Genomic DNA, 26,000 nt, shown 5'->3' on the forward strand with positions numbered 1-26,000 from the left:
GCTGACCATTGCATCACGGACACCTTGAGTATTTCATTCATGGGACCCCATTCACCACCACGTGCAAGCTGTTTTACAGCCAGAAAGGCTTTAACCACTCTCCCTCACACTGTTGTAAATCATATGTTATTAAAGGGCACCCTCGACCTTATGTCAGTGTGGTAATACACACAACTTGAGGTAGGCCCCTCACTGTGGGACTAAGGAAGAGTGGGGGTCTATTGTGGTGGACTGAACTAGTGTTTTGGGCTGGGGCTTTCTCAAGGGTCCTCCTTAACCCCTTTATAATCTTTCACATACTAAAGCCTCATCCTGTAGACTCAAGAAGCTGAACTATCAGCTCAACTAAGCTATTTAATAATGATTTTGTGGGAAATCATTGAGCATAAGAATAAAAACAGTAATAATAATTATTCAGATGTAAATATGAACAAATGAAATATGAACAAGTACCTACCTACCTGGAGGTTGTTCCAGGGGTCAACGCCCCCGCGGTCCAGTCTTTGACAAGGCCTCGCGGTGGATCAGGACCTGATCGACCAGGGCGTTACTACTGGCCGCACGTAATCCAGCGTACGAACCATAGCCCGGCTGGTCGGGCTGCTGTACGTCTTCCGCCGTGCTGCTTGTCCCACTCATTAGTGCCAGAGTCCCATACCCACCAGAAATGTGACTTAATTCACTCTGGAATTATTGTTCACCCAGATATACTTAAGTACGATCTTCCTGTTTTACTTTAAGTATGGTCTCGCTGCGGCCTTGGTGAAAGAGGGTATGTGCTTCCTGTGACACCAAGGTATGGACTCCCTGCTGCTCCCTGTGACACTTAGGTATGGGCTTCCTGCTGCTCCCTGTGACACTAAGGTATAGACTCCCTGCTGCTCCCTGTGACACTTAAGGTATGGACTCTGCTGCTCCCTGTGACACCTAGGTATGGGCTTCCTGCTGCTCCCTGTGACACTTAAGGTATGGACTCCCTGCTGCTCCTTGTGACACTAATGTATGGACTCCCTGTTGCTCCTTGTGACACTAAGGTATGGATTCCCTGCTGCTCCCTGTGACACTTAGGTATGGGCTTCCTGCTGCTCCCTGTGACACTAAGGTATGGGCTCCCTGCTGCTCCCTGTGACACTTTGGTATGGGCTTCCTGCTGCTCCCTGTGACACTTTGGTATGGGCTCCCTGCTGCTCCCTGTGACACTTAGGTATGGGCTTCCTGCTGCTCCCTGTGACACTTAAGGTATGGGCTCCCTGCTGCTCCCTGTGACACTTTGGTATGGGCTTCCTGCTGTTCCCTGTGACACTAAGGTATGGACTCCCTGTGACACTTGGGTATGGACTCCCTGCTGCTCCTTGTGACACTTAAGGTATGGGCTCCCTGCTGCTCCCTGTGACACTTAGGTATGGGCTCCCTGCTGCTCCTTGTGACACTTAAGGTATGGGCTCCCTGCTGCTTCCTGTGACACTTAAGGTATGGGCTCCCTGTGACACTTAGGTATGGGCTCCCTGCTGCTCCTTGTGACACTTAGGTATGGGCTCCCTGCTGCTCCTTGTGACACTTAAGGTATGGGCTCCCTGTGACACTTAGGTATGGGCTCCCTGCTGCTCCTTGTGACACTAAGGTATGGACTCCCTGCTGCTCCCTGTGACACTTAGGTATGGGCTCCCTGCTGCTCCTTGTGACACTTAAGGTATGGACTCCCTGCTGCTCCTTGTGACACTTAAGGTATGGGCTCCCTGCTGCTTCCTGTGACACTTAAGGTATGGGCTCCCTGTGACACTTAGGTATGGGCTCCCTGCTGCTCCTTGTGACACTTAGGTATGGGCTCCCTGCTGCTCCTTGTGACACTTAAGGTATGGGCTCCCTGTGACACTTAGGTATGGGCTCCCTGCTGCTCCTTGTGACACTTAGGTATGGGCTCCCTGCTGCTCCTTGTGACACTTAAGGTATGGGCTCCCTGCTGCTTCCTGTGACACTTAGGTATGGGCTCCTTGCTGCTCCTTGTGACACTTAGGTATGGGCTCCCTGCTGCTCCTTGTGACACTTAAGGTATGGGCTCCCTGTGACACTTAGGTATGGGCTCCCTGCTGCTCCTTGTGACACTTAGGTATGGGCTCCCTGCTGCTCCTTGTGACACTTAAGGTATGGACTCCCTGCTGCTCCCTGTGACACTTAGGTATGGGCTCCCTGCTGCTCCCTGTGACACTTAGGTATGGGCTCCCTGCTGCTCCCTGTGACACTTAGGTATGGGCTCCCTGCTGCTCCCTGTGACACTTAGGTATGGGCTCCCTGCTGCTCCCTGTGACACTTTGGTATGGGCTTCCTGCTGCTCCCTGTGACACTTTGGTATGGGCTTCCTGCTGCTCCCTGTGACACTTTGGTATGGGCTTCCTGCTGCTCCCTGTGACACTTTGGTATGGGCTTCCTGCTGCTCCCTGTGACACTTTGGTATGGGCTTCCTGCTGCTCCCTGTGACACTTTGGTATGGGCTTCCTGCTGCTCCCTGTGACACTTTGGTATGGGCTTCCTGCTGCCTCCTGCCACAAATCATTCCTCACTCTATTAAAGATTTGGTCACTCATTATACATATATGACATAGTGGATCGTCTTTCAGTAGGGACAGAGGATCAAGCGTCCTCTATAATGATAAAGTTACAGAATAAAACATGTGCAACACCTGGGAATCATATGCAAGTGATCATATACAATAATGACGAATTGATGAATAGGACACATGCAACACTCTGGGATCTTTATAGCCGAAACTTTTTTGCCCGCACAGTAGGTCTCTTCAGTCGAATACAGGCGAATATAACAAACCTGGGGGACTGACTACCGTCTACCAAGGCTGTTTCTTCTACTGTCTCTAGTTTTATTTTCCCTATATTTGACAGAATAAGCTTGTGTAGGCGAAAGGCTTCGGTACTGAAGATACCCAAATGTTGCACATGTCTTGTTAATAGAATCAGTGCATGATATTCTATGTAGAGTCTGCCAATCCATTTATATTGCTGCATGATGGGGATGTCATGCACATAGCATAGACAGAGCTGTCAATAGTAGCAATGCCTGCAACATTCTGGCACTGTTAGTAATGACTGTCGACCAGTTTCTCTCTCTGAGTTACTTGACGGTTGACCCGTGTGACGCCATAGCCCTGACTGCTCATGCGCAGGTCAGCTCATTTTCCCCTCATACCCTCGGGGTTTATCAGTTCAAAGTGAGACACGACCGAGGATAGGATGTGGCTGGCAGACTCAAAATTGTTGTCCTTAATAAACGCCAACAGAGCTGTGTATCCATATCCAGTATTCTTTCCATACTGTAACACAAGCATATCAGGAACTGATTTGAAGAAAATGTCAAGTTCCCTTCTGAAGACAGTCCCCTTCTGTTGGTAATCCCCATTATGCATGAAGGGTAGAAGAGTTATGGTCCCTTTACACTCATTGAGTTATCTCTGTGTACTCATCGCTTCCCTGCTTTTCACCGGAGGTATCCTGCACCGTCTGGCAAGCTTCTTGTATCTGTACGTTGATATTTAGGTGTGCAGGCTTCAGACCAATCTTACCAAAATCTTCCAGATGTAGATATGTTGTATCTGGCCAACGTTCTAAGGAGCACAGCTCGAGGAACATCAAGAACTCTCAGTAATTCAGGTGCTTGACTAAGTCTATAAGAGCTGTGAGGGTTCTCTGCACATTTTCCAGTTCTCTAGTTTCACCGTTAGTGTGTAGCAGTATTCCAGCTTAGAGGGAACGAGTGACGTGAGGAGTATCATCATTGACTTGCCATCTCTTGTTTTAAAAGTTCTAGTTATCCAACCTATCATTTTTTCCATGCAGTTGCGATAAGAGCCACATCACTCCCAGGTTTCTCACATCAGGCTTATGTTCCATCGAGTTTTTTAATTTTGTCTTGTACTCTGAGCTCGTCTTCATTTCGTCAGTCCTTTCGTAACATAGTAATTGAAATTTATCTTCATTGAACATAATATTGTTGTCAGTAGCCCACTGGAAGATTTGGTTTATATCAACATGGAAGCTCGTTGTGTCTTCTGTTGATGTTACTTATACAAATTATATTATCGTTGGCAAAGGATGTGTGCCTTACTCCATCCTTGTTAGTTACCAGATGTTAAAGGGACTTGTCGATAAACACGGTCTGTTGTGTATGTGGGGGCGGTAGTGTACGCACCTACATGTGGTTGCAAGGGTCGATTCACAGCTCCTCTGTGTGTGTATGTGATAGGGGATGGGAGGGGGAAGGATTGAGGGGATTAAGATAGGATGTGTCAGGGAGGGTGTGGAGGGGTGTGTACTTCTCTGTAGGATTTAAACTGTACACCAGTTAACCCACTTAACTGTGGATCCAGTGTGTGGTGATGGCAGCTGTAATGGTGACAGTTGTAATAGTGATGACATCTGTAATGGTGACAGTTGTAATGGTGATGACAGCTGTAATGGTGACGTAACCTGAGTGAAGGTGGTGGTGGTAGTGGTGGTGGTGGATGTGACTGTAAACAGTGTGAGTGAAGGTGATGGATCATGCAACTCTGAGTCTGGGAAGTGATGTTACCTAAGTGATAATGAGGTACAGAAGTATTATTATGGCAGGAAGCAAGGAGGGTGTAGCAACCAGGGAGGAGTGGTGGCTGAGGTAGTAAATACTACTGAATGAGAAGGTAGTTGTGGTGGAGGTGGTGGGGAGAGATAAAGGATGTTAAAATGGGAAAGCCGCCGTCACCTACATATAAACTGAACATAAGAGCTTGTTCAAAAGCCAGATTAAAAGTGAAAGCTTGTGTGGTGGTGGTGAACTGGTGGTGTCTACCTTGTGAGCGGTGTTCTCACACCTTCAAACGAACACAGAGAACACAATAAAGGGCATGACTCAAAGACCAGGAAAATAATAGTTTGGATTACGAGAATTTTCTGAACAAGTCACGTCAGCGATGGTATTATTAACCTCACTTGTGCTCTCACGTCTGTAATATTGTTCCATGATCACAGCTTCCTCCAAGCAGAAGAGACATCGGAACTAGAAAGTGTGCAGAAGGAATCTGCTTAACGTATAAAATCGAAGAAAAAAACATCTGAGCTACTGGGAGCACCTCAAAGCACCTGGAATGTACTCACGGGAATGGGGGAGTTAGAGAAACCTGATAATATACATAAATGCTCGGGGGTCAGGACCACAATATACGCACTACCATAATGATTTATGGGAAGGAGATACGGAGATGTACAGTAAACAGGATGTTATAGACACAGCTAAAGAAAATTGTAAATATCTGTGTCCACGACTCTTCAGCCACTAAAATTATTGCCGGAACGAAGATAACAGTTGTGATGGCTACACAGGCTTTCATGATCATGCTTGAGCAACACTTCCGTGGTTCATGGTAACTCTCATAATCATCTCACCAAGTGGAAGGACACAAAATTACCCATAAAACAATCTGAGCTTCGTAAGAGGTTTCTGAAAGATTCTCACACATCATTCACAATCACCCAAAGTGACACCTTCAGCATCTCGAAGGTGTTAGCAAGTTTATTCTTTTCTCTGAGGATGAGGGTCCCCAGGACAGTTCCAGAGGCGGTACCTCTCTATATTTTGTTTATATATATATTAATTATTATTATTATTATTTTTATTATTATTATTATTATTATTATTATTATTATTATTATTATTATTATTATTAAAACTTTTTTCTTGGGTGAACTGCCCCTTAACTTTAAACACACTGGTTTCACCTTTTATCACTTTGTTTCACTTCAACTTCTTGCTGTACATATGCTCGTTGTTCTGTTCTCTTATACACTGAAACTCGATAACTTCCAAAGAGCGAAACGTAGATTAAATACACAACCCGCATTGGTGAATGAAATTACTACCTCTCGTATATATACTGGCTCCCCTCACTTCACGCTTCTGTGTGACTAGTTAATGGTACAAGTCTGACCGAAACGTCGTCAAAAGTTTCATTTTCTTATGTGCGGATTATGGGTGTATTGTTCCAGTCACAGAATTGTTCCTTTTTGTTTTTTGTATACTAAATAAAATATCCAGACATTGCAAATGTGTCCATATATCTAAATTGATATCTGTATACCATTCCTGTTCTCAGCCTGAGTAATGAGGCTGTCATCTGGAAGACCTGGTCTGAGACCGCGCCACCCCTCAAGGAAGGTTCCTTGATGTTGGTGAGGGGCTCTTGATTTAGGGAATTGGATCTGTGCTCCAGTTCCCCAAATTAAGCCTGAATGCCTTCCACATCCCCCCCCAGGCGCTGTATAATCCTCCGGGTTTAGCGCTCCCCCCTTGATTGTAATAATAATAATGAGACCGCGCCACGAGAATGATCAACCACGGGAAGGATAACAGCTTAGCCTGTAATAATCAACTGTGTAACGAAAGTGATGAACCACATATTTCCCTTGTTATGGTCATCACTTGGTGAAGACTCGTGTCAGGAGAGAGAGAGAGAGAGAGGGGGGGGGGAGGGAGGGAGGGAGGGAGGGGGGGGGGTTGTTTCCTGACGACCAAACCATCACAACACTGTCACCATCAACAACGTAACGACTCACGTCTCAGTATAATCATTTCTGGAACAACAAAAACTACCTGATTGTATAAATTTAATAAAACTTAATTGTTCTTACCTTGGTGTGGAGCCAGCAGCTCCCCAACCCATCCCCTCCCTCCACTATTTCCTGACCTGACCTCAGCCAGACCTACCCCAACCACAGGGGTCACAACCCCCTCTCCTTTCCCCAACACAAGTTCACCCTACAACCTTCGTCACCCCCTTCCCCTCCCACCCTCCATGTTTCTCTCCCTCGCATCTTACACGTTACTTCTCACATTTCATTGTTATTGTCTTCCTAGATTTTACATTTAAAAATTGCATTTTTTAGTGTTTTACTGCAAAACACTGATAGCTTTTTTGAGGATGGGGGGCAATAGTTGTGTGGGGGGAGGGGGGCAATAGTCGTGTGGGGGAGGGGGAAATAGTCGTGTGTGGGGGAGGGGGCAATAGTCGTGTGTGGGGGAGGGGGGCAATAGTCGTGTGTGGGGGAGGGGGGCAATAGTCGTGTGTGGGGGAGGGGGGCAATAGTCGTGTGTGGGGGAGGGGGGAGGGGGCAATAGTCGTGTGTGGGGGAGGGGAGGAATACTCAAACTGCTCTGAGGACAGTTCTGTGGATTAAAAATAAAAGTCATCAAAGTTTTACATGGGATGTAGAATATATTAGGACAAACTGGCAATCTTTTAAGACCAGAGTTAAACAACATAAATATGCAATATCTAGAGGACAAGAAGCCAGTTATTTGTTCATGTAAGGGATACAGACCATTGTGTACGCTGGACTAATTACTTCCGTGTAGTCCTACAGGTCAGTGAAATATTGTGCAATCTGTTATTAAACATGATGCACAATATAATTCAAATATACGTTGTGGAATGTATAAACTTGACAGTTTTATTATCCAGAATATTGTTCATAAACTTAAAAATATTTTTCACAAAAATAGTGTTCTTTGTCAGGTGAACAATTTAACTTGATAATGGATAAATGTTTGAGTTGGTTAGATTTGTGCGGGACAGGTTTGTGTGAGGTGTCATCTCTGGGTTAATATTTAAAATATGCTTGCTTTGATTATATATATATATATATATATATATATATATATATATATATATATATCTATATATATATATATATATATATATATATATATATATATATATAGAGAGAGAGAGAGAGAGAGAGAGAGACAGTCAGTCTTGTGATCAACAGATGACCCTGCTCCCCACAAGACCTTCCTTGGTGATTTAAAACCACACGGATCGTCATCAAGAAAGTTAAGCAGGAAGTAGAGGAGAGGAGGGTAGGCGGAAGAGAAGTGCTGGACGGGGAGGACCACTGGGAGGGAAGGGGTAGGTAGACGAGAGAGGATGGGGAGGAGGGCGATAAGTGGGAGAAATGCCGATGAAGCAGAGGTATGGATAAGGGAGTCAAGGATCAGTGATGGTAAACAGAGGTACCTTTCTCACATGTTGCCTTCATGTTCATTACTTCGCTTGGGAGGAAGTGAGGGTGATACTGGGTGGTGGCCATTGTGGTAGTGGATAGTTGTCGTGGGTGATTTGGGGGTGAGGTTGGTAGTGGTGGGGATTTAAGGAAACCTAACAAGTGTAGCCGGGGTATCCGCCATCTGTCAGCGGTGTAGCGAGTGATAGAGGTGTACTGGAAGAAAGGGAGATACTACTGGGTGTACTGTCCTGGAATGAGAGGAACTGTGAGCACCCTCTGGGGTCTTGTGTCATGTTATTTAACAACTCCTCCAGTATCAGACAATGTCTAACCCTTAGTCTGTAATCTAATTCACGTAATGTCACCACGGCATTGATGTCATTGATGACGTTCTGTCCTGACAGGTAGTGATTGTGGTAAAGATGTATATGGCGACTTGGGTAGTAATGTGTGTGTGTGTGTGTGTACTCGCATAATTGTGGTCGCAAGGGTCGAGGCTCAGCTCCTGGCCCCGTGTGTGTGTGTGTGTGTTTGGTAATGTATGGCGACTCGGGTATGGGTGTGTGCTTGTTAGTGTTGTGAAGATCGTGTATTCACGACTGACTTGTTTCACCAACACACTACGTCGTCCAGTAGTATTACACTACTGGTATACAATACCGACAAGTTGATGAATAAGACACATGTAATACATGGATTCTTTTTCATCAATAAAGTTACCGATGTGTCTTATCATCCTCACCCAATCACAATACCTTGACCGCAACAATTAACAGCTAACCCACAGGTTGGCGATTATAACCGGACGACATATCGATCAGTCCTAAACCATTATCAAGTCATGATTCAGAGAGAGAGAGAGAGAGAGAGAGAGAGAGAGAGAGAGAGAGAGAGAGAGAGAGAGAGAGAGAGAGAGAGAGAGAGAGAGAGAGAGAGAGAGAGGAATAAAATCATAAAGCAAATCAGGCTAAAAGTGAGAAAGGCAGAAGACAAGCCAGGTGAGAGAGAACAACACCTGACTTGTGAGATCACAAATCCTGTGAGTTCAGTCCTTTCTGAGAACTTAATATCAGTAATTAATTATCCTGCGAGTGAACATCCCACCACAACTCCAGTACACTGCAGCCTAAATAGTTGACACAGCATTATTGATATCCTCAGATGTGTGGGTATTACTGCCTCTATAAGTTACTGGTATTTAATTGCTGTGCAAAACTGGTTTCTTGCCTCCAATCTTGCTACATCTTTGTCTTAAAAGTACGTACGAGAGAGAAAATTATCAACCTTTTACAATTTCAGAGTGCCCAACCTCTCAGTCTTTTATTATTATTAGTGGTAGTAGTAGTAGTAGTTTTAGTAGTAGTAGTAGTAGTAGTTTTAGTAGTAGTAGTAGCTTATTATCATATTATCTGGGAAGCTTTATATCCGTAGAAGACATACAGCAGCTGGTGAATGAAAGGCAATTAGGTTCGATCCAGAGAAGGAGAGGACAAATTCAATTCCTTATCAGCATCAAGGAACCTCCTTTGAGGGGGATTAGTGATGATCACAACCCACTGGCTTGCCACCTCCGACACGTAGCTTCCTTCTTCACCATCCCAGCAGTGTCACGTGTCTATCACAACAAGTTTTATATAAATTATCAAATATGACAGTGTCTGGTGTCAGCCCGTCACATATCAGGCGACAAACGTTCTTGCGTTTACCCAGTCTGTGTGTTGTCTGATTCCTTGGTACTTGAGTGTCGTACGTGTTCCGTGGTCCTTGGGCACGCTGGTCCTTGAAGTACCGCTTCACTGAAGCCTGACCACACCGCAGCGGCTTTGCTCTTGGCCAGGGCCAGGTGAGGGTTAGACAAGGCTGAGGTAGCTAAGTAAGGGTGAACCAAGGCGGGGTAATCAAGTGAGGGTGAGCCATGGCAGGGGTAGCCAAGTGAGGGTGAGCCATGGCAGGGGTAGCCAAGTGAGGGTGAGCCATGGCAGGGGTAGCCAAGTGAGGGAGAGCCAAGGCAGGGGTAGCCAAGTGAGGGAGAACCAAGGCAGGGGTAGCCAAGTGAGGGTGAGCCAAGGCAGGGGTAGCCAAGTGAGGGAGAGCCAAGGCAGGGGCAGAAGCCAAGGCTAGGCTAGCCAGTGTAGGGAGTGAGGCATAATGTACCTGCAGAGCGCGGTGGGAAGGTAAGTATTGCGTGAATGGAGCTGGGTCATTATGTCAACAACTGCAGCTCCTGGAGGCCCCTGACAAGGCTCGTTTTATGTTAGTCTACCCTCTCTCTTCACACACACTTATATCTTACATCTGACTATACATACACAGGCAGAGAGAGTGAGAGAGAGAGAGAGAGAGAGAGACAGACAGACAGACAGACAGACAGAGACAGAGACATATTAGAGCAACGTGTAGCCTCAACTGGTCAAACACGCGCAGGAGCTGAGAAAGGTCCAAAGGATTACGACCAGACTAGTCTTTAGGATACTTGTAAGGGTATCAACATCTTAACTTAGGCTATCCGTAGATGTCAACATCCTATCTAGTATCCTCGTTAAGGTATCAGCATACTATCCTAGGATTCACCACTTACGTAGTGATCCTTTCTATTTGAGATGAGGCGTTATGCCTGCCTTGGGTAGTCCAGGGATTGTTTACCAGTGACCAGGTCATCCGATTAAGAACCTGTGTCAGGAGACACTGTCTTGTTTCTAGACGATTAAACCATTACCACAACTACTTGCTACCATTGGTAACTGTCAGCACTACCACCACTACTTGCCACCATCTAGTAACTACCAGCACTACCACAACTACTTGCTTCCATCTACTTCTATTGCCCACCAGCACTTCCACTAACCACCAGTACTACCACTGCTTGCTGCCATCTACAAACCACCAGCACTACCACCGTCTACTAACCACCAGCACTACCACCGCCTACTAACCACCAGCACTACTACCATCTACTACCCACCAGTACTACGACTGCTTGCTGCCATCTACTAACCACCAGCACTACCACCTTTACTAACTACCAGCACTACCACTGCTTGCTGCCATCTACTAACCACCACCACTACTATTGCTTGCTGCCATCTACTAACCACCAGCTCTACTATTGCTTGCTGTCATCTACCACCCTCTACTAACCACTAGCACTACTATTGCTTGCTGCGGCTGGGGGAGGGTAAACACTGGTGGCCTTGATTCTGTAAGGTTTCTTAGTGGTGGTGGTGGGGTGCTTGTCGTCATGGTGGAGTAGTTTGTGTGTGTGTGTGTGTGTGTGTGTGTGTGTGTATGTGTGTATGTGTGTGTGTGTGTGTGTGTGCGTGCGTGTGTGTGCGTGCTGGTGAGGGTGTGTGTAGGACGTGTTGGGGGGAGAAAGAGAGGGGCGGAGGACGGAAGGAGGCAGGTAAAGAGGGAAGGAGGCAGATAGGCAGGCAGGCAGGCATGTAAGCAGGCAAAGGAGAGAGGGCGGCGGGTAGGAAGGCAGGCAGGCAGGAAGGCAGGCAGGCAGGCAGGCAAAGGAGGGAGGCAGGCAGGCAGGCAAAGGAGGGAGGCAGGTAGGAAGGCAGGCAGGCAGGCAAAGGAGGGAGGCAGGTAGGAAGGCAGGCAGGCGAGGGAGGGAGGGAGGCAGGTAGGAAGGCAGGCAGGCAAAGGAGGGAGGGAGGGAGGCAGGTAGGAAGGCAGGCAGGCAGGCAGGCAAAGGAGGGAGGGAGGCAGGTAGGAAGGCAGGCAGGCAAAGGAGGGAGGGAGGGAGGCAGGTAGGCAGGTAGGCAGGCAGGCAGGCAGGCAGGCAGGCAGGCAGGCAGGCAGGCAGGCAGGCAGGCAGGCAAAGGAGGGAGGGAGGGAGTCAGTTACAACCACACATGATCCGTTACTGTCTCGAGTCGAGCTGTAAATAGAAAGAAATTCTGTGATTATTGCTTTTTGTAGTCCACATCTGTCTGGCCCACTACTTTCCCCTCTCCACTCTCTCTCTTCCTTCCTCCCGATACCAATAATAATAAACAATACCGTGGCTGCAACAACTTCCGCCTAACCCACAAAATGGAAATAAAACTTCCAAGAAGTTTTGATCCGTCAGTACAACTCTTAAACCTTTCTCTCTGCTGAACGACCTTTCAGTCTATCCTTCCTACCTACCTGGTGGGTGTTCCGGGGGTCAACGCCCCCGCGGCCCAGTCCATAACCAGGCCTTCAGGTGGATCAGCGTCTGATAACCAGGCTGTTACTGCTGGCCGCACGTACTCCAACATATGAACCACAGCCCGGCTGATCGGGTACTGACTAGGTGTGTCTAGCTTCCTCTGGACCACCAATACTAGTAACTGTAAGTCATGTTTTCCAGTCATTGTGGCTGGTTCAAGACAGTCACACATCTTTCCTGTTATCACTGTTTCTACTCCTACTGGCAGTATTTTTTACCGACACTGGATATTGAGATGATGTGTCTTCTGCTAGTAATTGTGTGAGTCATGATGTTAGTGTTTTAATTGCTTGTTAATTTTACCTTCAATATATTTTAGAAAGGATGGAACAAAATAGAATGACTTGGAGAGCGTATAAATCTGTAGTGGAAGGAAGGCAGGGTAGGGGTCGGCCTTGGAAATGTTGGAGAGGGGTAAAGGAGGTTTTGTGTGTGAGGGGCTTGGACTTCCAGCAAGCATGCTTGGGCGAGTTAGATAGGAGCTAGTGGAGATGGATGGTTTTTATGACATGACGTACTGTTGGAGTGTGCACAAAATAACATGTATGAAGGGATTCAGGGAAACCGGTTAGCCGGACTTGAGTCCTGGAGGTGGGAAGTACAGTGTCTGCGCTCCTAAGGATGGGTGTTAATGATGCAGTATTTTTTTTTAATTGTAGTGTAAGCGTGCCTCTGGCAAGACAGTGGAGTGAATGATGAAAATATTTTTTTCTTTTTTCAGGTCACCTGCCTTGGTAGGAAAGCCGATGTGTTAATAAAAAAAATATTTATTATCATAGGTGCCGAGTGATGGATTAAGCTAAAACTTTCTCTCTAAAAATTTCCTTCTCTCTCTCTCTCTGGTATATTCACAGTTGTGGGTTGCTCCATACCTCAGAGATTATATTGTGTGAGGATTACTTAGTTTGTGTTACCTTCCCCGTAACAGCTGGTTATCCCTCCCCCCGCCAGCTGGTCTACTGTCAGGGAAGGTTGGGGGGAGGGGTAGCAGAGGGTTTGGGCAGAAAGCAAGCAGGTAGACACACACACACACATTCATGGAGCAGGGAGAGAGAGGACCCAGTAGCAACCAGTGAAGAGGCGGGGCCAGGAGCTAAGACTCGACCCCTGCAACCACAAATAGGTGAGTACAAATAGGTGAGTACACACACACACACACACACACACACACATCCCTTTGACTCAGATAAGTCAAAGGGATGTTAGGAAGTATTTCTTTAGTCAAAGAGTTGTCAGGAAGTGGAATAGTCTGTCAAGCGACGTAGTGGAGGCAGGAACCATACGTAGTTTTAAGACGAGGTATGATAAAGCTCATGGAACAGGGAGAGGACCTAGTAGCGACCAGTGAAAAGGCGGGGCCAGGAGCTATGACTCGACCTCTGCAACCACAAATAGGTGAATATATATATATATATATATATATATATATATATATATATATATATATATATATATATATATATATATATATATATATATATATATATATATATATATATATATATATATATATATATATATATATATATATATATATATATTATATATATATATATATATTTATATATATATATATATTTATATATATATATATTTATATATATATATATATATATATATATATATATATATATATATATTATATATATATATATATATATTATATATATATATATATATATATATATATATATATTTTATATATATATATATATATATATATATATATATATATATATATATATATATATATATATTATTTAATATTGCAGGCAGGCAGGCAGTTCACCTTGGGTAAGGGGCCAGGACAAACTTGCCCGCTGGCCAACACACACCGAGGAAACTCCACTATCAAATATAACACAAGTCTTTTCCAGCATAATCGTCTGTCATTTACATTTTCTGGATTTTGGTCTGTGAAAGTAACTGATTTGTTTAAAGGCATAAATGCACTGGGCAAAGAGTCTGCGGAGGCAGGTATCACACAGAGTTTCAAGCTTAGGTATGACCTGGTTGACGGAGACAAGCACCAAACAAGCCTAGCTGATAGAGTAGGAAAACTCTGGAAGTATATCAGAGTTCCCTGGGGCCCAGGAATAGGTAACGATGGTAGTTGGTAGGTAAGGGATGGTAACGCTGGTAGATAGTTAAGGTGGACCGTGAGATATGAATCAGCTCTGCAAATATAAATATGAAAATAGAGGTGCACTGGCCCATGTTAGGCAGGTCAAACTCTACCCACCCACACCCACACCCACTCATGTACTTACCCAATCTATTTTTAAAGTTTCCCAAAAGTCTTGCTTCAATAACACTACTCTTGTCAAGGTTGATGGATTGACACATTGACTCAAGGCTGAGGGACCGACTACCTCAAACTCCTCCTCATATTCCACCTTTATCTTCACTGGACTGAAGAAGCCACTGTGTGGCGAAACGTTTCCAGAATAAAGATATCCAAATGTTGCAAAACGTCTCATTTATCATACAATATGTCAATAAGACACACTGCTGGTCGTGGCACTTTAATGAGAAGACGTGTCGTCCCGGCTGGGCGAAACTTAGCAGATTCCTCAAAAAAACAGTTCCTGATCAGCCGGGTTGTGATGCATACACTGGACTGCGGAACACCATCCAGGCAGTCTGCCAGTAAGAAGAGGAGGCACTCCCGCACCCTGGTCCAGAACCAGACTTGTCTGCCAGGCAGGCGGCTTGCTGGCCCATATATCCATCACTGCCTGGTGAAGAGAGGAACTGTATAAGAATGATGCGCAGGGAGCAGAATAAATGATCGCCATCTCTAGTTCATATTGCTCTCGTAAACTTGATTGATGTTTGTGAACTGTGAAATATTAATGAAAGCTACAGCTATTGCCGAGTTTCACGGCGAGGCTGCATGCATTTACAGTTACTTTTTAAGAATCATTTACGTCTTACTCAAGTCATGGTAAGACATTAGAGGTTAAGTAGCGGAAGGAAATGGTTTACGATTATTGTGCGTTGAGAGGCAAGTGCTTGAGTTGTTCACCCTAAACTTGTTCATCCCAAACTGACTTGTTCACCTCAGACTTGTTCACCCCAGACTGAGTTGTTCATCCCAAACTGACTTGTTTACGTCAGACTTGGAGAACAGGTTGTGGCTGCTGGTAACAAGCTGTTACTTTCCCTGACCAACCACAAGAGTATAAATTAGTTAGATGTGCAGTGTTTGGAGAGGAGAAATACATGATAATATATACATGGAAATACTGGAAGACCTGATCCTAATCTGCATACTAACAACATAATGGATAAGAAATATGAGATAATGTGTAGAATAAACCCAGTGAAAGGCAGGGATGCCGTGGGCATAATAGGAGAACACTGTATCAACATCCGTGGTCCCAGACTTTTTAATATCTTACCAGAAGGCTGCAGCAAAATCTACATGGGAGAAACCTCCATGGACACATTTGGAAGCTGAAGACTCAAAGGGATGTTAGGAAGTATTTCTTCAGCCACAGAGTTGTTAGGAAGTGGAATAGTCTGGCAAGCGATGTAGTGGAGGCAGGAACCATACATAGTTTTAAGACGAGGTATGATAAAGCTCATGGAGCAGGGAGAACCCAGTAGCGGTCAGTGAAGAGGCGGGGCCAGGAGCTGAATCTCGACCCCTGCAACCACAATTAGGTGAGTATGCGTTAATGGACACAAACACGCCTGCCATATAGATATAATTTACCGTGTGATACACAATAGCCACAGCCATCTAATGAACATGGGCGAAGTCAGACTCGTCTACAAAGAGGTTCTACACAGACATCTCTGCCTTGAATCAGCAGTTATCCGTTTAGGCAATAGTCGTACTGAACTCCGATACTTGCCTGTCAGGTAAAACTTGTACTCAAACGCAATGTTTACATTACAACTATTGTTATTGTGGGAAACATCCTAGAAACAGTTAACAAATGTTACTTACACGCGTGTTTAATTTCTACATTTGTAGCCACAGTGTTATATACTGCATTACATACTGTACGTTGTGTGATACAGGGACCTACAACACTGGATACGGGTCACTTCTGGTCACTAGTGTATGACGGACCCCATCACTGCTTGTTGTCACCAGTGTATGACGGACCCCATCACTGCTTGTTGTCACCAGTGTATGATGGACCCCATCACTGCTTGTTGTCACCAGTGTATGATGGACCCCATCACTGCTTGTTGTCACCAGTGTATGACGGACCCCATCACTGCTTGTTGTCACCAGTGCATGATGGTCCCCATCACTGCTTGTTGTCACCAGTGTATGTCGTGTTCCTTCCTTAAGTGAATGTGACCTGCCCTGACTAGGTTGGGGCATTGGCTTAAGCCGGTAGGAGACTTGGACCTGCCTCGCATGGGCCAGTAGGCCTGCTGCAGTGTTCCTTCTTTCTTATGTTCTTATCACTGTTTGTTGTGGTATAAACCTTGGTAATAAATACCGACACGTTGGTTTAGAAAGACACGTAAGCAAACACTATGACATATTTATTAGAAAACGTTTCGGTCCTGGGACCGAAACGTTTTCTAATAAATATGTCATAGTGTTTGCTTACGTGTCTTTCTAAACCACTGCTTGTTGTCACCAGTGTATGATGGACCCCATCACTGCTTGTTGTCACCAGTGTATGATGGACCCCATCACTGCTTGTTGTCACCAGTGTATGATGGACCCCATCACTGCTTGTTGTCACCAGTGTATGATGGACCCCATCACTGTTTGTTGTCACCAGTGTATGATGGACCCCATCACTGCTTGTTGTCACCAGTGTATGATGGACCCCATCACTGCTTGTTGTCACCAGTGTATGACGGACCCCATCACTGCTTGTTGTCACCAGTGTATGACGGACCCCATCACTGCTTGTTGTCACCAATGTATGATGGACCCCATCACTGCTTGTTGTCACCAGTGTATGATGGACCCCATCACTGCTTGTTGTCACCAGTGTATGATGGACCCCATCACTGCTTGTTGTCACCAGTGTATGATGGACCCCATCACTGCTTGTTGTCACCAGTGTATGATGGACCCCATCACTGCTTGTTGTCACCAGTGTATGATGGACCCCATCACTGCTTGTTGTCACCAATGTATGATGGACCCCATCACTGCTTGTTGTCACCAGTGTATGACGGACCCCATCACTGCTTGTTGTCGCCAGTGTATGACGGACCCCATCACTGCTTGTTGTCACCAGTGTATGACGGACCCCATCACTGCTTGTTGTCGCCAGTGTATGACGGACCCCATCACTGCTTGTTGTCACCAATGTATGACGGACCCCATCACTGCCTATCATCATCATGGTGTCCATCTCACATCTATTATCCGCTTCGTCACCCTCCTTTATTGGAGTGTTCCCTCACCCCAACATCTTTTGTTGGTCTCCTTCCCTTCCACGCCCTCCCTTCCGTGCCAGCCCCGCCCTCTTTCCTAAGACAATGTAGACCAGGGAGTATGGGAGAAAGAGAGAGAGAGAGAACTGGACGGTAAAGGTAGGATTTAATATCTTATTAAATAAGCTTTCTTCATAAGTAGTGCGCTGCTACCCTATTCTATGACAGTTACACATTGGGAACAAAAGCTAGCTATGTTTCCATCACACAGGATGGATGACCTGCGTGAAGTAATGAAATGTATCATCCTGAGCTGGGAGAGGTGAAGGGAAGGGGACCGTTGAAAGAAGAGCAGAATGAAAGTTGAGGATCCTCAATAGTCACCCACCGTCTCCCTGCCTTTATCTTCTTCTTATTTCAGACTTTCCGTTATAAATTCCCATTGAAATAATGTGTGTGTTGTGCTTTCATAGCCATGACTTGGTTTCTTCAGCACGGATGTGTCTGTGTACGAATGGTATATAATACCGACAAGATGAGAGTAAGACACATGTGCAACATCTGGGTATCTTTATTGTAGACGTTTCGCCATCCAGTGGCTTTATCAATACAAATTCTAGGACATAACTTGAAGACAGTAGAACTATGTACAGAAGATGAGGTAATCAGTCCCTCAACCTAGGAGTAGGTGCGAACAGCACCATAGTCGTGGATGGCGAAACGTCTACAATAAAGATACCCAGATGTTGCACATGTGTCTTACTCTCATCACGGATGTGTCTGCTGAAAATGGTCAACCTATTCAGTTTTACTGTATCTTGGCGAAAGTCAGTCTGATCATCACCAGATTACTACATTTTATACACAAATAACCCGCACATAAAAGAGAGAAGCTTACGACGACGTTTCGGTCCGACTTGGACCATTTACAAAGTGTGACTTTGTAAATGGTCCTAGTCGGACCGAAACGTCGTCGTAAGCTTCTCTCTTTTATGTGCGGGTTATTTGTGTATCGTTCCAGTCACGGTATTGTGCCTTTTTTTGTTACTACATTTTATTATTGATAAACCAAAATTTAAATTAGACTAACCTTACCTTATGATGGGTAATATTAAGGTGTCCCATTGCTCGGTTGGTGGCGCACTCAGCTCACACATTAAGGTCCGTGGTTCGATCCCCGGTACGGGTGGAAACAGTGGGACGTGTTTCCTTACGACACCTGCTGTCCCTGTTCACCTATCAGTAAGTAGGTACTTGGGTGTCAGTCGCTTGTGTGGGTCGCATCCTGGGGACAAAATTAATCTAAGTTGCCCGAAATGCTCTACATAACCAGGGGCTTTCTATACATCAGTGATGTCTGCTACTTTTGTACAAGTTATATCACGTACTTGTAGAGATATATATTATTATTGTTAGGTAAGACATATGCAACAGTTAGGTATCTTTATTTCGAAACGTTTCGCCTACACAGTAGGCTTCTTCAGTCGAGTACAGAAAAGTTGATAGAATCAGAAGATACTTGAAGACGATGTAATCAGTCCATCACCCTTAAAGTTTTGAGGTGGTCAGTCCCTCAGTCTGGAGAAGAGCATTGTTCCATAGTATTGAGAGGGACCTGACCTCTCAACATCTGAGTTCTTACCTCTTCTAGTGACCTACGTCTCACCTCTTGGGGCTATATAAGGCTCCATCCTGTCACTTCATCTCCATATTGTTTCATACTATGGAACAATGCTCTTCTCCAGACTGAGGGACTGACCACCTCAAAACTTTAAGGGTGATGGACTGATTACATCGTCTTCAAGTATCTTCTGCTTCTATCAACTTTTCTGTACTCGACTGAAGAAGCCTACTGTGTAGGCGAAACGTTTCGAAATAAAGATACCTAACTGTTGCATATGTGTCTTACCTAACAACCTGTCGGTATTTTATACCATTTTAATGTTCATATATATTATTATTATACTATATTGCATTAATTTTAGCAAGGTTAAATTTGCGTACTATTTAATTCATTTGCCAGATCAGTCAAGCTATGATGGTTGTTATATGGGCCAACGGGTCGGTAAAAGCAACATTCTGACTGAACAAGTTATCAAGTTAGTCTGGTGTCAGGGTGGGATGCCAGGGTAGAGCAACCCTCACAGGTATGTCTCACCTACGTAAGTATATTAATCCATAATAGGATGCAACAGTAGAAACACCCAGAGACAGAATTTTGCGTCATCAACATCGTCAGATACACAGCATAATGATAATTTGTTAGGTAAAAGGACACAAGTGCAACTAATGCGACATTTTTATTGTGGCAACGTTTCGGTCTCCACGAGTTTTGTCAAGCGAAACGTTGCCACAATAAAAATATCGCATTAGTCTCACATATGTCCTTTTACCCACTGTGGGTAATTCTACCACCATTAGTACAATAATGATAATTTATGGTCAAATAGTGAATGCTTGCTTCACCTCTGTAAATAACAAAAAAAGGCACAGTGTGACTTTGTAAATGGTCCAAGTCGGACCGAAACGTCGTCGTAAGCTTCTCTCTTTTATGTGCGGGTTATTTGTGTATTCACCACTGTAGTTTCTCACAGTAGGGGGAACTACTCCTGATTCAAAGAACTGAAGCTACCTTTCCCCTGGATTAATACTGATTACCTGCTTTCCTCTAGGTACAGTATAAACTTTACGGGTTTTAACGCTTCTCTATGAGTAAAATAATGTTGAGTAATAAGAACATAAGAAACAAGGAGAACTGCAGCAGGCCTACTGGCCCATGCGAGGCAGGTCCAAGTGACTACCGGATTATACCACTGCTTAAGCAATATTTCCTTCCGTGACTCACTTCACACTAGGAGGCTGATGCCCGCTACTTAGTTTTATTGCTAGGTAAGCAGGTGTAGGGAGACTACACTACGTCTCCACCTGCCCAAGAATCAAACCAGGGACCTTTTGGTTGTTAACTGTAAGCTTTAACCATATGATTTCTCTGAAGGTTGAGGAAGGCTGGCCTAGAACACAGGTAAAACCCACCACCACCCTGGACACACTGGGTCATCAACACTAAAAAATTACCGTGGACCCACTGGGGTCATCATCAACACTAGCTTAAACACCGTGGACCCACTGTGTTATCTTCAACACCAAGTGGTCAGGGACCAAAAACAGACTCGTGGGTGAGACCCATTGTCTTTCAGTGTCAATAATCTGAAAATGTTAATCGAACAGGATGACCAGTTTTCCTGGACGGCGGCACAGGAAGGCAAGCAAGAGTGGCGCTTATACCCGGGTGTTGTAGAGGCGAGCGTCCCAACATCAGGATGGACACCCCACCTTGAGTCCACCTGTCCTCCGGCGGGCCTGGTTAAGCCTGACCCAACTCACACCTGTTGGCAAGCGGCCTAGCTGGAACTGACCAGCGTCTTGCTACTCTGTACGTCTGTGATATCACGTTCGTAAATGCAGTGACGTGTTCGTGAGTGCAGTGACATGTTCGTATTCGTGAGTGCAGTGACACATTCGTAGGTTCACTGAACGCATTGCAGTTATCTACAATCATCAACTAAGGTATCTAGAATGATAAAAGTTGGTGTTAAGAGGATTCAGAGTGACAGAAGTTGGTGTTAAGAGGATCCAGAGTGACAGAAGTTGGTGTTAAGAGGATCCAGAGTAACAGAAGTTGGTGTTAAGAGGATCCAGAGTGACAGAAGTTGGTGTTAAGAGGATCCAGAGTGACAGAAATTGGTGTTAAGAGGATCCAGAGTGACAGAAGTTGGTGTTAAGAGGATCCAGAGTGACAGAAGTTGGTGTTAAGAGGATCCAGAGTGACAGAAGTTGGTGTTAAGAGGATCCAGAGTGACAGAAGTTGGTGTTAAGAGGATCCAGAGTGACAGAAGTTGGTGTTAAGAGGATCCAGAGTGACAGAAGTTGGTGTTAAGAGGATCCAGAGTGACAGAAATTGGTGTTAAGAGGATCCAGAGTGACAGAAGTTGGTGTTAAGAGGATCCAGAGTGACAGAAGTTGGTGTTAAGAGGATCCAGAGTGACAGAAGTTGGTGTTAAGAGGATCCAGAGTGACAGAAGTTGGTGTTAAGAGGATCCAGAGTGACAGAAGTTGGTGTTAAGAGGATCCAGAGTGACAGAAGTTGGTGTTAAGAGGATCCAGAGTATAAATACTTGCATTTTTTTTGAGCCTACACTACGTATGCTCTGAGAGAAATGGGGGGGGAGGGAAGGAGGGCAGGATTTCTTGGGGTACTCGGCAGTCCTGCCCATCCACAACATGAACTGTGTAGTAACTGAAGCTTGTGTTGACACTCTTAAGTACTGCCTCTCAACAACACTATTCGTACAACAATGCCTCTGCAATACTGCGTTATATCTTGCAAGTATAGTATTCTTGGTTCATGGTGGCAGGAAGGTACAATACAAATTGTAGTGATAAGATACCAATAACAATTATAAACTGTGTTGAGACAGTTATGAATTGTGTTTAGACCATTATGAACTTTTTAGACCACTGTGAACTGTGTTGAGACAGTTATGAACTGTGTTTAGACCATTACAAACTTTTTTTTTTTTGCGCTGGAGCGGCAGACTTGCAAGTATAAGCAAGTTTGGGTTGCCTGTGTCGACCACAACTTATGGGTCCTCCCACATCGTCCGCCATTACAATAAATCGCAACTCTAGATTTGTCTTTAGAAAACGTGACGAGGTTGTGGGGGGAAAAAGTGTTGGGTGTAAAATGGTACCTGGAAAGATCCTGTGGAGCACCTGGAAAGTTCCTGCAGAGTCCTGAGGGAGCTCCTGCAGTCCTTAGGGAGCATCTGGCAAAGCGGAGGCCTGCCTGTCCCAGGTGGCGGACTGCTTGCCCCGGGTGGCGGCCTGCTTGCCCCCGGGTGGCGGCGGTCTGGCTACCTCCTCTTCTCTTCTTTTGAACATCTGCCACAGCTTAACATCTGTCATTTTCCTCACTGTTATTTTCTTGTGGGGTTCTCCACTACCTCCAGCGTGGTCACCTTATGGAGTTCTCCACTACCTCCAGCGTGGTCACCTTATGGAGTTCTCCACTACCTCCAGAGTAGTCGTCACCTTCATCCAAACATCCTCTCACGTGTGGAAATACTGATCAATCCTTGACTATAAAACCACAGTACGGATGATGTTTGAACCATGGCGAGCCGTAAAACTTCAGGCCAGTGCGTAAGCCACTGGACCAGTTGGCTACAATAAGATTCATTCAACTAGATATATGTATATATCATAGGGAGGTTAACATGGGCCACCACTGTGACCACAAAGTTTTTACAGATGAATCCCCCGCCAGCGTGGCTGTGGCAAACTCGAGCTCAAGTCGCCATGGGTTCAAATCCCACCCGTTCCGTGGTTTGTTTGCAGTCGCGCTATTTTGATTTTGCGAGTCATGACCATAAACTAACACATCATGACGCCGGTGTTAGCTGGTTCACTCTCTTCCGATAGTGACATGTTCCATTGTGACTTAGACGCCGTGATTTGATGCTGGTGAAGGGCTCTTGATCCAAGGATTTGCAATTAGCCCTTCCTTTCCTTAGATCAAGAGTGATTACCTCCCTTTCCTCCCACACTGTATGACCAGGCCTGACTAGGCTTGGGCCAGAGGGTGACTTGGACCTGCCTCGCATGGGCCAGTAGGTCTGTTGCAGTTGTTCCTCCTTCTTGTGTTCTTTAACGAAGTGATCCTACGGTCTTTACTAAAGAGTGTGTACCGGTGCCCACTCTTCAGACCTCCATCACTATAAATTCAGCTTCATCACTTATCACACGTCAAGATCTGTGGCCACAGCTAGAGAAATATCCAGTTACCAAGTGGATAAAGTTTAATAAGCAGTGAAGGAGGTTAGGCCTGGCAACCAGGTTATAGCTGAGAGGGCACTTAGACCCACCAGTGCAACCTTCAGTAAAACAATGGTAGAGTACAGAGTAAAACAATGGTATAGTGTACCCAGTAAATGGTAGTGTGTACTAAAACAATAGTGTACCCAGTAAAACAATAGTGTACCCAGTAAAACAGTAGAGTGTACCCAGTACAACAGTAGATTGTACCCAGTAAAACAGTAGAGTGTACCCAGTAAAACAGTAGAGTGTACCCAGTACAACAGTAGAGTGTACCCAGTACAACAGTAGAGTGTACCCAGTACAACAGTAGAGTGTACCCAGTAAAACAGTAGAGTGTACCCAGTAAAACAGTAGAGTGTACCCAGTACAACAGTAGAGTGTACCCAGTACAACAGTAGAGTGTACCCAGTACAACAGTAGAGTGTACCCAGTACAACAGTAGAGTGTACCCAGTAAAACAGTAGAGTGTACCCAGTACAACAGTAGAGTGTACCCAGTACAACAGTAGAGTGTACCCAGTACAACAGTAGAGTGTACCCAGTAAAACAGTAGAGTGTACCCAGTACAACAGTAGAGTGTACCCAGTACAACAGTAGAGTGTACCCAGTACAACAGTAGAGTGTACCCAGTACAACAGTAGAGTGTACCCAGTACAACAGTAGATTGTACCCAGTACAACAGTAGAGTGTACCCAGTACAACAGTAGATTGTACCCAGTACAACAGTAGAGTGTACCCAGTACAACAGTAGAGTGTACCCAGTACAACAGTAGATTGTACCCAGTACAACAGTAGAGTGTACCCAGTACAACAGTAGAGTGTACCCAGTAAAACAGTAGATTGTACCCAGTACAACAGTAGATTGTACCCAGTAAAACAGTAGAGTGTACCCAGTACAACAGTAGAGTGTACCCAGTAAAACAGTAGATTGTACCCAGTACAACAGTAGATTGTACCCAGTAAAACAGTAGAGTGTACCCAGTACAACAGTAGAGTGTACCCAGTAAAACAGTAGAGTGTACCCAGTAAAACAGTAGAGTGTACCCAGTACAACAGTAGAGTGTACCCAGTACAACAGTAGAGTGTACCCAGTAAAACAGTAGAGTGTACCCAGTACAACAGTAGAGTGTACCCAGTACAACAGTAGAGTGTACCCAGTACAACAGTAGATTGTACCCAGTACAACAGTAGATTGTACCCAGTAAAACAGTAGAGTGTACCCAGTACAACAGTAGAGTGTACCCAGTAAAACAGTAGAGTGTACCCAGTAAAACAGTAGAGTGTACCCAGTACAACAGTAGAGTGTACCCAGTAAAACAGTAGAGTGTACCCAGTACAACAGTAGAGTGTACCCAGTAAAATAATGGTGATGTGTACCAACAGTTTGTAAGTAAAACAATGGTGATCATGGTATTCTTTATATTTTCATCAAGTGGATGAAGCGTCTTCACAATATAATGCTACAACCAGCATGGTCTATTATTTACAATGTTTGAGTGTGTTGCTGCTTAGACTTTGATACTTTTAAAGTTTTCTTTCCCAGTTGTGGCTTAGTTATAAGTTGTTGCAGCCAGGATATTGCGACTTGTTTTTCTTGCTTATAGTTGTTTAAACAAGACATCACGTAGGCTCTAGCCTGGGTTAGGCGACAGTCTCGTCAGCTAAGTGCGTACTGACACGGGTCTTGATCAATGGATGACTTGTTCATTGGCTCCTTGAAGGAGTCGTCATTGACTGGAAAGTTAAAATACGATTGGCCCTATGGCTGGAGTTCGGTGCCTCGGTCTGTCTTGTGCTACAGATAGCAACAACGGTGGTGTGCAAAAGAGGTGGAGTCACTGGCTACTGGCAGCGATGCGTCGGTGGTGTCTTGGTTCCGCTATACAACCATGATGAAGTTCTCAGTCCTCCAGCAAAAACCTGGACTTACGGCCCAGGCTCGAGCCGTGAGTCATGTTGACGGCAGTGAAGGGACTTGAGCTAGAGTTCGTCACGGCCACGCTAGCTGGAGATTCGTCTGTAAAAACTTGCATTTGTGGTCACAGTGGTGCCTGTGCTAACCTTCCTATGGCGTAGAAATATACCTAGTTGGACGAATCTTATTGTGGCTAGCTGGTCTAGTGGCTAACGCGACGGGCTGGAGTTTTGAGACTCTCTGACCGCGGGTTCAATCCCGGTTTGTAGATCAGTCTCTCTCCCTCGTTCACCACCCACCACCTTGTTGGAGACTAACCAGTGTTCACTTTGCTGGATACTAACCAGTGTTCACCTTACTAGCTAACCTTGCTAGAGACTGGTTAGTCTCTAGCAAGGTTAGCTAGTGGGACTGACTGGATGTTATGGTTAGCGAATATTGTCGATGTTGGTTAGACAATATTCGTTAACCATAACATTCAGTCAGTCCCACAATACTGTCGCAGCTTCCGGGTCCTCACCGACTGAAGATATTGATCGATAACATTTACCTTAACGGTCTCCGAACATTGAATTCCATATAGTCCTCTTATCAGTTTTATTCC

General features: G+C 45.1%; 1 protein-coding gene across 3 annotated transcripts in view; it reads left to right on the plus strand.

Moving 5' to 3' along the window:
* ec (echinus) overlaps window positions 1-26,000 on the plus strand; it is a 458,553-nt gene that overhangs the window by 334,313 nt on the left and 98,240 nt on the right. The window lies entirely within an intron of this gene.

The sequence above is a fragment of the Cherax quadricarinatus genome, chromosome 42 (genome assembly GCF_038502225.1).
Source record: "Cherax quadricarinatus isolate ZL_2023a chromosome 42, ASM3850222v1, whole genome shotgun sequence".
NCBI classification, from domain to species: Eukaryota; Metazoa; Arthropoda; class Malacostraca; order Decapoda; family Parastacidae; genus Cherax; species Cherax quadricarinatus.